The sequence below is a fragment of the Psittacula echo genome (genome assembly GCF_963264785.1).
Source record: "Psittacula echo genome assembly, chromosome: 14".
Classification (NCBI taxonomy): domain Eukaryota; kingdom Metazoa; phylum Chordata; class Aves; order Psittaciformes; family Psittacidae; genus Psittacula; species Psittacula echo.
Genome location: NC_137750.1, coordinates 1744042 through 1761774, shown reverse-complemented (window position 1 = coordinate 1761774; position 17733 = coordinate 1744042).

Sequence of the window (17733 nt, the reverse complement as noted above, 5' to 3'; positions counted from 1 at the left end):
TCATAATTTTTGTTATAGAAAGTACAAAGAGACTAAGTAAAGGAAAAGTTGCAGCAACATTTTTATTTGAATGACTGTGACAGCATGATCCCCTAGAACTGATAAAAGGGGGCTTGTGGTAGGGAAAAGCTATTTAGAAGAATCACTCTCTACACCAAGTCCACACTATATAAAATGATGCCATTGTGACCTCTTAGAAGAATTAAAAGCTATTGAAAGATGATGAATATTGTTATATGTACACACAGAAAAAATCATTACTGATGCATGCTTCATACAATAGTAGAAGGTGCAGAGAACAGTTAGGTGCCAAGTGATGAACACAAACAGAGTCTTGAAACTGAAGTTCTGCGTGGGAAAGGGGGGAGTAAAGCTTATTTATCACTTTTAACCTACATGGCAGCCTATACCAGACTGAGAATAAAAATAGGAGCATGAAGGGAAGGAAGAATGCCACGCTGAACAAAAGGAGAACATATATTTAAGGAGAGAAACCTCATCAGTCAATCCTAAACTGGGAGGTGGCGTGTCACCAGACTCTTAAATAAGCCAAGAACACCCCAAAAAAGGACTTGATTGTTTAGCTTGTTCTCCTGGTTTGCAACTGTTCTCTCACTTTGATCAGCTAACCCTTCACTCTTATTTTGAATAACAGTGGTGTTTTCCCTGAGTTTGTCCCAGAACAAAAGAGTTCAGATAAAAATGGCAGCATTTGTGTTACACCTTTTGCTTTGGGTAATATCACTGATTATCATCCAATTGTCTGGATGGGTTTTTCTTCAAGAAAATAAAACCCAATTCCCACCAATCTTTTATTAGCAGGTGGCGGAGTCTTGTCTATTGAGAAGAGTTGGTCTTTAGGTTAAAACCTGTGCCTTTTAGACTTCAGTTGTCAAAGTTCAGAGGAGTTTAAAATTTATTTCACAGATTGGAATCTGCAATATGATCTTAGCCTGCCAGCATTCTCTTGGATCTCAACATAAGCATGCAGCTCAGAAAACTCTATGGGGAGCGCCATGCCTTTTCTTTTGCTGTGTGTAAAAGTCATGAATCAATCCAGAGAAATTCTCAGGGCATCACGCCAGCTGAGAAGAAAACAATACTATACCGAGCTATCTTTCCTCCTGCCCTTCACACTAAAACACACAAGAAACTGTATAGAATTATGAATCAGAAGACTAGAAGTTCTTCTTCCAATTTATTCACCAAATGGCCAGAGAGAGGCCATTTTATCAGCTGGAGTTGACAATATTTCCCACTCATACCACAGGCAAAATACCACCACTGTACTTTCTTGTTTTAGAGATGAAGCGACAGCCACCTAGAAATCTCTAGAAATTACAGAGGAATTCAGCTTCAGAATCCCTCTTCTATCTACAGTATTTGTCAGAAAGAGTACACGAGGTCCTCACTACCAATATAATATCAATAAACTCATGCTGTTCCTACATGCTCACTTTGCCAGACAGCACTAAATCCACAGATGAAAGTGCAGTATGAAAGAGTACAGCAATTCTGTGCTCACAAGATGAATGGTAGGTGCAAATCAGAGTAGTTCAGCCTGGAGTTACCAGTATTAATACACAACTACAAACTCCGCTGGTGAATGGAGAAGCACCTTTTCAGAAAGCATACTGTTACCCACAAACATATCAAAGGCTGAGTTTATATTAAAAGGAAAGGTTAAAAAGTATGACTGGAAGACTACACCAAGATTATTATCTGCCTCAGAAACATAAAGCTTGACAATGCATTAAGACTTTAAACTGCAAGAAGGTTAAGGAGGTTTTCCAGTTGTTAATTCATGTAACTGTAGGTATTGCAAAGCTCCATCCATTCCTTCTTTAAGAGTGGAAGGAAACTCAGATGTGCAGTATAACAGACATTTATAAAAATGATCACTGTGAAACACCAGCCATTCTTTCCTTCTTCTCTGGTTAGCAGATACGCACTACAGATAAGCCAAATGAGTGGTCAAGAATTTATATATAATCTGTGACACCAAAGTCCCACAAATGGAAAACGGAAATGGTAGAAAGAGATCCTGTGTGGCTGGCAGTCTCTAAAACACCGTCTTACCCTGAAAACAAAAGGGTAGGCACTTTCTACAGCTGCTACTCTTTTCAGCTGGCCCACCCATGGCTGTTACCGGAAGCAGGACACTGAGCTAGATGGCCCTTTTGAGTGATGCCTTAGATTTCAGGTTTTCTCAACATGGACATTATGACCATATGGCCAAACCACTGTCTTGAAATAGAGATCTCTAAAGCAAAACATGGACTACAAAAACACCTTTTCTCCCCTATGGTCTTTGCCAAAACACCCTGTGCCAAAACTGAAGAGTCTAAAAGACCACAATTTAAGTAACACATTACATGTTACGCATGTATCATGGTGGCAGCTTGATATCATAGAGCTGGGTGCAAAATAGAAACCCCAGCTGAACACAAATCGTCAGATGGCTGAACAGACTCACAGAAAGAGAATTCTTAGGCAAGAATTGAAAGGTGTAGCATTATCTACCCTCAGAAGAGAAAGACAAAATATTTTCTTTTTCCATCAAGTATTCAGACATTTATGTTCTGTAACAAGTCACTTTAATAGATTTAATTATGGTTTTCTCTACCATGTATACTAATATCTGCTGCTGAAAAGAAAGAAATATATTTTTCTGGGGAGTATTGTGCTGATAGTAACGCTCATTGGGATTTGCTGCAATATCCCAGACATCTTTAATATTAATACTGTGTAGTCAAGGTCCTTCATTTTTCTAAAAGCACAAAAAAATTGTGCATGTAGAAGGATATACAGTAGTTTCAGCTACAATTGCTCTGCCACTTACAGTCTCATTATCTGTTACATGGAACTCAGAGAATGTTCTTAGTTTTAAAACACAGGCTGAATTATTATTTTTTTACTTATCTTTATACAAGTCAATAATACTCATTTGTCCTGTTTGTCATTTCTAATTAAGCTGTGGCCTGCCATGAGATGGCAGCATGGTCATAGCTAGCTCCTCAGGAAAGGTGAACATGCCACAGAAAAAAAGTGCATCCCGCAGTCTAAGGAGAAGGCTGTTTATGTCTAATACACAAGTGAAAGACAAACCCACTTTACATCAGAATACTTAAAAATGTGAGCTACTGATAACATGATGATACACTATTTACAGATCAGGACAGTTTTGCTTCTTTGACCAGCAAGACATTTCAATCAATATTGTTATTGCAGAGCTTAATCCAAACATTGTATGAGCCTCCTGAGGCCTAGAGGCAGCTGCTAGGAAATAACCGAGTTCATAAAAGGAAGGGAAGGCGTGTAGATGCAAATCTCAAGACTTTATTTATGGCTGTCATGAAGGGCCTGGTTGAATTTTTCTCATATTTCTCAATCTCATAGATAAAAATGATCATAAATTAACAACAAGGCTCAGAGAGACTCATTTGCAAGAACTTTCATCATCCAGATTGCTATAGACAAAGAACATGAAAATTGGCCAAATTTGCTACCAAACTATGAAGAAGACAGCAGCAGAAAGGATACCAGTGAGCAGATGAAGATACCAAGATACCAAGTAGGTGGAGGTACAAGAGCAAAGAGAAGGTTCAGCCTGAGATCTGAGGGAGCATAGTGAGGTAACTGAGCACTTCCCAATACCAGGTACTAGAGGGAATATCATTCTTGTATGCACAAGTTGAGAGGGAGGGGGGAGCTATACCTCATTTTATCTGCTATACAAGCATATACTGTCTTGAAATTACACAGTCTACAGCAGCAGCTTAGGGAGTATACAAGTAAACAGAATTAGCAGCCATTGAAAACACAGGTATGCTAAGGAATTTTTGCAGTAGTAACACATTGCTCATTATTATAGTGAGAGAACCTCATCCAGAGAGTCTTTGCAATAGATGCAAGAGATGCTTCATTATTCTCAGTGTGTAAAACTAATTCAGAAAAGACACACACTTTATACCTGCATTCTTTGTAAACAGTTTAATTTTACATGTTAGAGCTGCTTTGAATTTTCTCTGGTTGGTTTATAAAGAGCTATCCAAAAACTGCCTTTTGACTACACCCCCAAAGAGTTGGAATGGCTGGCATTTTGAAGCCTATTTCTTCAGTGAAATGTCCCTTCTCTGCTTCCTAGTAATCTGGGGAGATAACATGCTGCCTTTTCTAGCTACAGAAAGTATGAGCATCACCAATCACATCATTTCATCCTTCCCCATTTGGCAAGATTTGTTCCTTCCTCATGCACACATATAAACACGTCTGTCCCTCAGAGCAGCACCACTTTTGACCATTTAAAGACAGAAAAAACTTGAAAGATAAAAGATACTGACATGTGGCTTTCAAAACATAATGAATGTACATACATATGTGTGTATTCATATACTATATATTTTTCATCTTGGACATTCCAAGTTACTGAGTTTGAAAAACTGTCTTTGTAAAGTGAGTATTAAAGCACTAACTTTCTGGGTGGGCAAAGAAAACATTGGTTCACTGTTTTATGCCATGGTGAAGTGCAAAGCTCAACAATCAATAAGAAGCATTAAAGCATAATTATGGTACTTTATATTACAATCCCATAATTGTCTTAGTAATTTTCCCTGAAGTAACTTAAACGTGCCTTTTAGATATTCAAGCAGTGAGACTCTAGATATCATCATCCAAGATAATAGCCTTGAATCGATAACCAAACAAGCAAAAAAGTCCCCCACAAAACCCACAGGCCAGAAGAGTCCCCTCCTTTCTCAGTGTTTATGTGTAAGAGCCAACCAACAACGTGCAGTCCTACTCTATAGCTACAAACTATTTAATACAATTGTTATTAGCAGAGACATTTTATTTAAATAAGTGGTGCATTTTTAAGCCAAAAAGTTCTCCCAGTCAAAACTCCTCTGACACACTATCACAGACATTTTTCACACCAATAATTTGGGTTTCATTGAAAGAAAATAGGCATATCTGATTGATTTTTCTTCCCTATGATAGGGATCTTGAAGAAGATTTTCATTCACTGGAGAACATCGTGTACACAATTCACTGTCGCACTAGAGAATATCTGATTTTGTTTAGCAGAATCAATATTTCCTGCAAAAAACCCAAAACACAACCAATAAAAAAATCCTGATACACAAGTGTGTGTGAATGCATAGCAAGAATGACACAGCTCAGAAGGACAGGCTGACATGTTTGCTGCTTTCCATGTACCATCATCCGTATATGGAGCAACATGAATTTGAACGTGGATACTGCAGTCTCCAAAACCTGTTCAAACAACAGTAGCAGACTTTAGATCATATTCTCTTTCCCTTCTATTATTTTTGGCTACCAACGTGTGCATTCTCACATAAGCAGCACAAACAACTTTGTGATTGTTTTAATAGATATTTTTCTCCAGACACTTTCCCTGTGCCAAGTCACTGTGCTACTGAAGCTTCACTAATACAAAATCCATAAGGACATAACATGATAATTAGACCAGATTGCTGATACACAGTGATATTCTGTACTATTATACTGTCACGTCACTTGCTCTTTTTGAGATAAACTCAAGATAATTTGAACCATTTCTTTATCAACTTCTGCTGTAAGGACATAATCTCGTTCTTTTTTCTAAACATCCATAAAACAATAATTCTCAGGCAACAAAGAAACAAGTAAACTACGTGTCTGAATACAGTACCTCATTTAAATTTGAGGGGAAGGTTGGGGCTAAGGGTGAGAAGAGCTATAAAAATCTTCAGAATGCCTAAAATTTTATGAGCTTAATGTTGGGACCTGGTCTTAAAATATGATACAGTTTTCCATCTATTCAGAGCGGCCAAATAGATTTTTATCCTGTGTAATTTGTTTCTTTGCATACTAAACACTACAGGTTTCTCTGTTAAAAAGTATCGCAGGAGTCCTGTAGCACCTCCTCTTCATCCGACTAAGATACCCAACTCAGAGCATGGCTTTTGACTGTTGACATTCTTACTGAGAGTCTGCCCGCCTCATTCCAGTTTCACCTACTCTTGTTTTTACCAAGGTCTGCTAGTAAATAAAAACTAGTAAAACTAAATAAAAGCTAGTAAAACTACCAGTTATTTTTCATTTATGTTTTTTTCTGCCTACAAATTACAATCATGTAAAGTATAAGAGTTTCTGTTGTAAGTGAATTAGGACGACAGAAGAAGAGATCTTTCACCAATAAATTCAATCACCAAAAAGTAAAATGCACCATTACGTAGCGCTGAAAATTATTATTTTCTAATGAGTAGCAACTTTGCCCCCAAAACAAAATACTTCCATGATCAAAAAACTCTGCAATTTGGTAAATTTCAGAAAGTATGAGCCCTTCACTGAAATATCAGTCTTTTTGTCTCAAAGAAGCAACTCAACTGAAGAGTGATTCACAACTTAAAAATCATACATCATCAAATAAAAGAATAGATTTATTAATTCACTGTTTCATTATTCCTTGAAAATATTCAATTGGGTTGAAAACTCAAATCAAATATCCTAGTTTATCCATTTGGCAACCAGAGCAATCTGTAACTGCTAAAGCCTACACAGAAATTTGACAGAAGGCATATACACATTGTAGGACTGCAGCACGAGAACTGAACAGGACATAGAATCACAGAATCAACCACGTTGGGAAAGATCTTTAAGATCATCAAGTCCAACCCCAGCACTGCCAAGTCCACCACTAAACCCTATCACTGAGGGCCTCATCTCCATGGGTTTGAACACTTCCAGGGATGGTGACTCCACCACTGCCCTGGGCAACCTGTTCCAATGCCCAACCACCCTCTTGATGCAGAAATTTTTCCTAATATCCAATCCAAACCTCCCCTGGTGCAGCTTGAGGCTGTTTCCTCTTGTCCCATCACATGGGCACTTCTGTCTCTGTAAACTGGGAATTCTGAACAGGAATCACCTTTCATTTTTAAGAGAAGCCATGAAAAGCCTAGATACCTTTAATCATGGTTGCCTGTGGATTTTGGCTTTGACATGTAGGACACTATAACATCTCGTTATTGACCTCCAAATCATCATTTCCTAGAAAAAGATTATGCTTCTGTACCCATTCAGCCTGCATCAGTTTATTAACTGTGTCTTTCTAGTACTAGGAAAAAGATGAGTTTGTAAAAGTCTATTATTTTATCATTGCAATAGTTGAAACAATGATATTTTATTCCATATGATTAGAAGATGAAATTGTGCTTTAACAGTTCAGAGATTTTAAGGCAAGAAAGTATTTAGATTATTTTACCTTTTTTCAGTCTTTTAATGCTTTTGCATTCCCAGGAAGCATACCCACTATTAGCAAAAGCAAAGTCAACAGCAGCTCATTTTTCTACAGTTAGAATGAAAAGATGGCAGCACAGGTTTACACTAGACAGCAACCACTAAGTACCTTTCCACAGCAACCTCTTCCCTGTGAGGTAAGGCTGACTATTTGTATTGTGGGACTGACTATTTGCATTCCTAGGAACCTCAGACTCTTCTCACTTCTGTGACATAACAGACCCATTTGGCTACTTCAAGTAGTCACACCAAACTGGTAAAATAAAAGGCAAGCAAAATGTACATAGTTTCAAAAAACATCAAGAAATCATTTCAAGTTTATTTCTTACATAGAAAACTAAAATCTCAAATAGTTCCTCCTGGTACTAACCTCTATTGTTTGTTCTGCTAAATGTTCATTCCAGAGGTTCTCTGTGCCAACATCTAGACTGGGAGAAAAACCATAACAGCTATTATTTTCTTGTTCTTACTCATGTAAGAGTTCTTCATTCAGCCAGCTAACGAGATTACTCACATGATTAACAGATTGCAACCCAAAATATTTTGAGAAGTACACAGTCATACTGAACTAAATAAAAGAAACCCTGTGTAAGGCTGCAGGATGAGAGATGCAGACAGTCTGCAGCCAAGTGGGTTAGACTACTGTGGAAGGAATTAAACCAAAATGAGCAATTTAATCCTCACAGTTCACACCAACCACTTAAGAAACTGAGTTTATGGTAACACTATATCACTCCACTTTATACATGCCTATTTCCAGCATTCAAACGCAGATTCAGTTCCCTTCTGTGACTGATGGCCCCCAGAAAAACTGGTGCATATAGCATGCTGGGAGGTGACAAGCACTGCTGATGGCCTAAGATTTGGACACTGGCATTCAAATGATATTGCAAATATACCTCCATACACAAAACACTTCACACATTGCTCCTTCATACTGTGGTTTGGCAGAACATGCTAAGCAGACAAGTCTGTTTTGTTTAACCTTCTGCCATCTTTCTCATCAGATAAAACGACACATCAAAAGACCTTCCTCTAGAAATCTTCAGTCACTAGTAGCTAGTATTAACATTAGGAAAAGGGGGGAGAAAGGGGAATAAGAGATGAGAATCAGAGTGTGATCTTTCTCCTGTAGGAGGAAGCCAGGGAAGCCAGCACACTAGAAAGTGTTCATTTAAAAGGTTGATCGTTTCGGAATCTAATTTAAAAACTCTACACTAAAGTGTTTCCTAAAGTCAGTATTTAATGTCCTCTAAGCAGGCAGGATGGAAGGTAAGACAGATTAGGTCAGAGGTGGGATGTTAATAAGCAAACACTGTGATAGATGAATCAAAGTCAGTTAGCCTAAACACTGGCATGTGCCATAAACAAGCAGCAAGCTCTAAGGAGGCTTCACTTGCCTTCCTATGCTGGTTTTTTGTGTTTAGTAGTTTGGGGTTTTTTTCAAAGACCGTTAATCCTGCATTAGTAATAGGTTTGCAGATGCAAGCTACAATGCACTCCAGGGATAGTATGTGCACTATTATTCCACACTTCATGGACAAAGCTCAGAAGGCAGCAGAAATCTTCCAGGTAGAAGAGAATAGCTCAAGCCAAATAAATAAATCAGAGTCCATCATAATAAACAATATACTAATACAAGGGTTTACAAGGGTTCAGTTATCCTGAACATTAGAGAGGACTATTTCAGCGTACTCAGAAGCTAACATAAAAGGATATATTCATAAGGTGCAGCTCAGTATTTTTGGTGAAATCATTATTTTTTTATACTTTTGCATGGCAGCCAAAGTTGATTCAACATAATATTAATGAGTGAAGTACAAGGTGAACCAAAAAATGTACAAGACACTGCCGCAAGCTTCTTGTGAGCAGGTGACAAATGTTCTTGTTTCCTCCCATGACATATGACATATGGTACAATGACTGACAATTACCCTGAAGTTAAAGCAGCCTTACACGTTGACATGCTAGAATAACTCTAGAAGAAAACTGTGATAAAAGAACCAAGGTGAACTTTTTACCCCCGGAGCAAGAGTTACTTACGCTTGCATGAAGAGGCAATAGGTGCTAGTGCACTGAGTGGCAATGTGGCAAAAATTCACAATTCACTATTTCAGTCTACACTAGACTGAAAGCAATAAAATATTGTGCATCCATGAGCACTATCGTCTAATGGATTTTTAACTCCTCTTAGAAGAAAAGCAAATGCAAAACCTTACCATCATATTCATGGCATTCATGAGAATAGAAAATAAAGAAATCGAAAAAAGGACTAAATGAAGGCTACACCAGAGGCAGAGATTCTAAAAGCAAACATGGTTTTGTCCTTTAAAATTACTTTAGAAAGTTAAACTTACTGATATAGTCTGACAAAGAGTATAAATGTGACAGCTGTCAAACACAAGAGATGCAGTTCTATTATGAACTTCCTTCACTAGTTGAATGCTTGTGAAAAAGCAGTTCCATGTTGGTTTCTACACATTTGTTGCTTAATGCATCATAAAATGACATATCTGTGTCCATAATCCCAGCACATGCTCAGTATTTTCATTCTGATTTATTCTTTACATCATATACAGCCATATTTCCTACCAGCTTGTAGACAACACTTATGACAAGTACTTTTTACAACATTTATTTACTACTGTAACGTCCTGGCTGTTTCTCAGAGAACTGAAGCTCTTTTCCTCCTTGATCTGTAGACGAAGAAAAACTTTTCTCATTTACCTGAGAGGGTTCCAAGAACAACAGGCAAAATTACCCATCAGCTCTGCTGTTAATTATACCAGCTACAACTGCACTTTTAGACAGAAGGTTGGTGACCTTGCAATGGAAAAAGTATTTTCAGTTGTGGACGATTAACAAACTCAGTAGACCACAAAAAAAGTGCAGACCTAGTCTATTAAAATACAACACAAAACAAGAGCCCACCAAACCCAGAAACCAATTCAACTGCATCCGTTGCTTTGACAGCTATATAATTACATGGGCCATAAATTACATTCAGTAATCACCTTGTTTATAATTTCACTCCCTGTAAATTAGTAGTTTAATGGAATGAGTTTTTTTAATTGCCAGACACACAGTAAGTACTCTCTAGTGAGAGCAGAGCATAGAAAATCTCCCATCAAATTTGCTGTTGACCACCCATTAGGCTTATGATCAATAGATCATATAGGGACACAGAAGAGTGAGTCAATGGAGATGCAGGATGCCTGTGTATATCAATCTCCATGAAAAACAAGGACCACCAGAACTGCCAAGACTACAGAGCCATGTGCAGAATGGAATAGCTGTTACTGCTGTCATTACTAGAGTTCCTAGTGCACTTGGCTTTTTCTGCTTAGTATTGGGAAATCCTTTCTAAAGCTTGGACAAGCAGTGTGGATGAAGACTTGGTAAGAAGGTTTCTATTGCCTTCATCTATCAGAGAGTGCAGGAGAGACACCTTGAAGAGTGAGGTTATGAATTTTCACAACTGCAATTTCCCAATCCCCAGTTTATAGCTGAGATACAGACACTTTGGTGTTTTGTTAAGCTCCCAGAATGTTGGCAGGTTCCCCTTGTGTAGTATCAGACTGCTCCCGAGGAGGTTTACAGTGCTCTCCCATCTCTAATAAACCATCTTCAATCATAATGGCTGATAATTACAGGGTTTTTACATCAATAATGCTTAGCTACATTTCCCACACACCACAAAGGAAAACAAAAAGCAAAGCAAGAGAAGCATAAACAGTTGATATCTTCCACCCCAGTAAGGCAGAGCAGTTTAAAAAATACATTCCATCTCTCTCTGCTCTTTAACAGGGCTGTGCTGCTGCGAAATCCAAATGAACTGCAGCTGTTTCTAACTTGGAGCTAGTAGCTAGAGGTCCTAATTACCTATCCAAATTCGAGCTGGTTATGCAGCACCCTCTCTATATTAATCACTGTCCAACTAAAACTAATCCTGGCAGCAGAGATGATAAAGCAGCAAAAAAAGGGGGGGTTCTGAAGGTTAATGCGCACAGCTGTCACAGGCTGACAAGGAGGAGAAAAAGGCTGGATGTGGGATTGTACAAGTTTCTATATTCCACAGCCAGCAAGATGATGTGCTTTCAGAGCTCTTTTCTTCTAGGGATACTGGCACTGGTCCAGAGAACTACACTATTCCAAATAGAGAGGACTAAGTTGCTGTAAAATTTTGTGTTTGTGGCAGGGCTGGTTGTGTTAAATATCCTGACATGCTGTTTTCTTTTCGATGTCTCAGCTTCCATTTCTCCACATCAAGTTTACAGGTCTAAATTCAGATCAATAGCAGCAATGAATGGGAAATGTTTGCAGCTCTGAGCTGCAGGATGCTATTCCTGGGAAGAAAAACAAGGACTCTGTACTAATGGGCACTATCTAAATACACAGACAACCAATTAAGACAATCTATACACCTAACCATCTTAGAAAGTCTTTGCTTCATAAGCCATGGTATTTTTGTCCCAGACTACAGCTATTCAAAGACAAAAAATACTCCTTAAAACTCTATTTAATATGTAGTTTGAAAATAGATAATAATTTTGGGAAACATGTTCTCCAAACCCATATTCAAATGGGTTTCATATTTCTCATCCTTGTTACCTTCATTTGCATCCCAGAGCCTTACTCCTATTCTTCTGTATGCCCAGAAAAAAGATAAGAGGGCACATTATGAACATCAGTAGGGAGGGCTGAAATCAGGCATTTGCTGGTACACCAAGGAGGTTTCAGTGTTCAGTAATGAAGCTATAATCATCAAGGTAGATTAATGATTGAGAGAGTTCATTGCCTTGGGCCATTAACCCTCATGTGGTTATTAATTTTGCAAAAGACATCCTGTGCTGCTGAGGTCATTACTGCTGTTATTAGCTAATGAAAGATAAAACATCTGAAGTTCCCTCTCTCATATATTTAGATATTCACACACCCATTTCTGTATTTCACACGTGCCTGATTAAATTAGTCATTTAAAAAGTAAACGGGGTAAGTGTGTGGGGAGGTCAGAGTACCCATAAGCAGGGTAAATTACCATACACTGAGCTCAGTTCCACCAGTGAGGCTGTTTCTATGGTCCCAGGCTGTATGATTTAAGGGAGCAGAAGCACAGAGAAATTGCAGTAATAAGCTTTTCTTTCCCTCCCTACAATAGGCAAAGCTCCTGTGTATTATGCCATGGAGTTCAGCTTCAAAGGCAGCTAGAAGTAACTCTTGTGATGCTGCTTTGTGACAACTACAGCCTGCCATTTCTATTGCTACAGTAATGTTGGTCACACAGAAGCAGAGCTGCAGGGAAGGCCAGCATACGTGGTGATCCTCTGAGACATCATTAACCAGTTCATGAATAATCCAAGTCCTTCCATCTCCGTGCCTACTGTATCGTGATGTTGTTCCAAATCAGCTTAAGTCAATGCAGGTATAATTTTACCTTCCCCCTGTTTCCAACCACATATTCCCACTGGCTAGGGGATGGTCAGGGGTTGATTTAGCTAAACACTAGTCTCTCCTCTTTGTGGGGAACAGAACAGCTGTAATTTAATTGACCTTAAGGTGCCAGAGAACTTCACCCATAGCTTACAGTCAGTTACAGCGAGACACCAGCTGAATTCAAAGGAAAACTTGTAGACAGCTAGTGAAAATTTGGTCAAGCATTTCTGCTGGGGGAAGACACAACCCAAACTGATGATAACACAGTTTGGTTCATTATTTCAGCTCAGGACTTCTTTCACCCAACTTATTTTCAGTGCAAGTAAGCGCAAGACCCACACCTATGGATGGCATACTAACCTTGCAACAAAGGAATAGTTCTTGTCTCTGAAAGCTCACAGCCCAAGCTAATAATATATTAAAAAAGGTAGGGACAAACAGGAAGAACGAAAACAGTAGAGATTTGTTTCACACTATGGGCTGCACCCAAGGAGATAATATCAGAGAGCTAATCCTAAAGAAAAACAAGGCCCAGAGCCTTCCTCATGAAGCCATCTTGTGGCTTCACTGTTCTTAGTTTTCCATTTGCTTTCATTTCTGCTTCATCCTTCAGCGTCTAGGTCACCTTTACGCTTCCTCAGCACAAGGAAATAGTCTGCTGTGACTGGCACATTTCTGCACAGAAAAGGTTCTGAAAAAACTGTGTGAAAAACCCCAAGAGGCTCCTATAGGAACTGAATCACTGGAATGAAGGTGATTTTTGGGTGCCTAGCAAAGAAATGAAGACTGAAATGTTCAAAAGAATGAAATGCAATACTTGAGTTTCATGTCTCTTTTTTACTGAAAGATCATCAAATGGATAATAAAGGTGTCCAGACCACTCTCACATTTATTTTAAAATTAAAGAGGAAAAGAAGATTTAGAGGCTCCTTCTTTTGCAAATACTGATCTTCCTGCTTGCCACTTTGTTAGCAAACTGGAACTTACTACAGTTTGTAAAGCAATAACACAGAAAACCTCTAGCACAAATACATAAGCTCTTCTGCACTGTGGTTTTGTGGAATTTACAACATCCAGCAATTGTTTCTAATGCGACCTTAGCTATCTGTTTCATGTACAGACTAAAATGACAAGTATTTTAGACACAGGCTCTTTTGAAGGCTCATAACGTAACAGCCATGAGCATCACAGACTTCACATAACTATGAATTTAACTATTAATATTTAATATGAATGTAACACTACTCTCAACAGGCCTGGGGAGATGATAAACTGCTTGGACTGGCAGTAAGCACAAAGAAGATGTCTACAGAAACTGAAGGTCTAGAAACAAAACCAGCAGCATTCATAGTTCATTCTGGTATGAATGGCAGAAGCAGGGGGGGAATTACCATGGGGTACCCAAGATGTCTTCACCGAGCAACCAAGGGCATTTCCATTTGTATTCATCCCCAACTCCAGAGCAATGCAAGTGTGACCAGCTTAGGAGAAAACATATTCAGTCCTCTGGAAGTAAAATGACTCTGTGAACCTGGGAGCTCAGTGTTCGCAAAGAAGCTGCAGCAGTGAATTCTAGACTAGAGATACAACAAACAGGCTGGAAGAAATATTGTCAAGTACGACCCAGGATTGTGTTTTATGCTGAGTTTACTTGTGACTTTCTGTCTCCAACCTCGCCACAAAGCCTTGACCTCTGGTCTTGTTAAATCCTGGCTTTGTTTACTATTAAACCTGCCTAGTGCTCAGGGACAAGGTGAATCAGGATGAAAACTGAAAAGTTGAGAAAAATTCTCAGACACAGTGAATCAGGATAATGCAGAAGTTGTAGCCAAGCCCAAGATGCTCAGACCTTGAGGATGCTTGAGAAACCCAAGGTTGGGGTTACCTTTCCATCTACGTAATATCATAATGAGCACTTATACTGTCAAGTTTTCCTACTGGCAAGCAAAACCCAGCATCCATCTTATCCAAGCAAACAGCAGAGTTTAACCTCAAAACTCCAGATGAAGCAAAAATATCATGGAGAGAAAACAAAAGCTTCCTGTAGGGGCTAACAGAGAAGCCAGAGCAATGCTGTAAGAAAAAGGCTCAACCCAAATACTGATTTCTGTTTCGCAAGACAGCTTCTCTGAAGATAGCAATTATTAATTGGTAAGCAAGCAGCTAAAAGATGGTACGATGCGTTCTGTTAACTATTTAATTGTTAGTTAAAAGAATCAGAGTTGCCATGCTCAGAAATATCATACGAAAGCATCTCAGGTACAGCATAAGTTCAAACGTGTTACCTACACTACACTTTTAGAAGACAGTACAGAAGACATTGCTTGACAGTACTGGTATCAGTTTATATTGTCACAGCATACATTTTAGGTGACAGACTGCAGAAAGACAAGATACATACGTAAAATATAATCACCTTTTTAATGACTGCAGAAATGACAAAGCTGATGATCAGACACTAACATTAAATTATATAAACAAGCACTAAAAGTGAAGTAAGAGACCTATCCATTTGCAAGCCAGCTTTGATCCAGATTTCTTTAAGTCAATGAGAGTCCATCATATTCAAGGAGCATTAACAGAGATATTTCAGCTGTCAGTTCTGATGACGAATAACCAGGGCTCCAAAATGAAATATTCCTGAAGTTCTCACCATTTCGGGTATGATTTACACAGTTTATTTTTATCCCTAATGGAACAGTAAATCAATTTCCATATTGGATTTTTCCACCCAATCAGCATTTTGTTCCTTTGAAATTTCATTATAATTGATTCAACAAAACCAGTTAAATATGGCACCAGCTTTGTTTATGGAAAAAAAGTCATAGTCAGGGATAAAGCGATCAGGAATCATTTGCAATCCATAGCAAAAATGTTTCAAACAAAACTCTACATTTTACTGAGAAAAGTTCAGACACGAAACCCCGCAAAGACAGAGCTAAAAACTGGAATTCAGCGTTCTTGCCCTATGAATTTTCTTCCTCTCTCTCACCACACTTGCTGGAGAAAGGCCACTGGAAATAGCAAGCTGATTTACAAGGTCACTGTTTAAAACCAGCTCAGCTCAAAGAAAGTTTTTAAGGACATCTCAGCAGTGAGAGGAACTGTTCTATGAACACTCCCGCTACACATGTGCACGTCCTGTCACATGTGTTTACTGAATCCTCAGCAGCTGCCTACAGATAGGAATGGGCTTTTATAACCAAACAACTGCCTCCATTTGAGGCAGCGGCAATAAATCTGGATATAAATTCAGTCTTGCAAAGGAGTTACAAATACATGATAATGGAGAAACCAGCTTTTTATTTAAACCAAGTCATAAAAGAAAGCTTGCTCTGACCATCATTGCCAGTTTCTCAATATATAGCATCAGGAAGTTAAGCAGAAAGGCCACCGCACAGCTATTCAATATCAATATCTTTCATCACAGCCTCAAAACTCTATTTCAAAAGGAGGTGCCAGTGGCATGTCTCTACCTGTGTGCTCTGTCCAGCAGTTTTCATAGTGTTTAATTAAAGTTTCTATCATTTTGAAAACCAGGACTATTTCAGGCATATGTGATTAATCTGTACCTATTCATTACTTTTTCCGAGTAGACCACAGCTTTTAGAAGAAACTGGGGAAGAGCCAATTCTGCTCTACCATTAAAGTGCTATTGACTTTGACAATGAATACATACAAAAGTTAGGACAATGATTTGTTTAACAGCATAAACTGGCACAGAAAGACGCATACAGAAACACTCAGAACACAAATGTTCTGAAGGGGCTGATTCCAAAAATCCTCCTCTTATGACCTCCTAGAGTACCATCTTAGCCTTCTCAGAAAATAAAGTAGCTTCAATAAAAAGCCACTTGTAGAAACTGAAGGAAGTGGAAAGGCTGTTCTCTAAGATAACAATGCTTTATGTCAATCACTATAAACCATGAGCAGCTAGATCATGTCTCCTTTATTCCCTCACTTGTACTGAAGCACAAGGGTGAGGACAAATTAGCAGAATCTAGTTAGCACAACCCAAAATGCAAGAAAATGAAGGTCTTGAAGGGATTATATTCAAGCTCCAAACCACCCCTGCTCACATGGCTGCATATAATCACATGCATTGTACTTCAACCCTTACTTCTGCCCTCTCCCCTCTCACACAACCATATTTAAGACTCTTGCTTGTGATCACTACAGCTCTAGAGAACTTAAACGATCAGAAATGACTACAAGTAGTGAGTATAAACTTCATATTATCCTCCACATTATCCGCAGATAGAGAACTTGCCCTCCTCTGCAGACACTTTTACCCCCAGATTAGAAACCAGGCACTGGTCTAATTAACAGCACTGTTTTCCAACAGGCCTTTTGCCAAGAGCATGTCCATAGCCCAAGCTCTTTTGGCCAAGGTGAACTTCACAAGAAGCCAGGACAGCAAACTACCAGGCCTGTCTGAACCTGGATCTGTTGCAGCCTGCAAGCCTGAGGTCAAAGTTAAGCTTATGATAGATGGTGCCACCTTTCCAGCCAAGGTGGCATGGACAAAGTGGCCCTATGGGATCTTACCTGCTTCTCAATTACCTTCTTGTGTCATTTGTTCCATGTAGCTGAAGAAGGCAGCCCATCAGAGTTGGGGGATTTTATGTTACCACCCTAATCAATCCCAAATGGAAAAGAAGAAACTGAGACCAGTTTTTACCATCTGTCCTTCCTCCTGTCTGTATTTTGTAATTTTACTGCCAGTGCTATCTCTGGGAAGAGAAGGAATTGCATTCTCCTCTCTACTTGCTTTAAGCCTGATGTAGGTTGGTACTCAGACCACCAGCTCGGCTGTTCAGGTTGACAGAGAAAGAAAAAATAGCACTTAGCTTTCAAGAGGAGATACAAGTGCCCAGCACCTGTTTATGCCAATGCATCCAGACCCATGTCTGACCAGCCAACAGCGTAACAATTAACTGAGTCTACATTGCAAACACAATGCTCTCCACATGGAAAAGACTTCAAGCACTAAGCCTT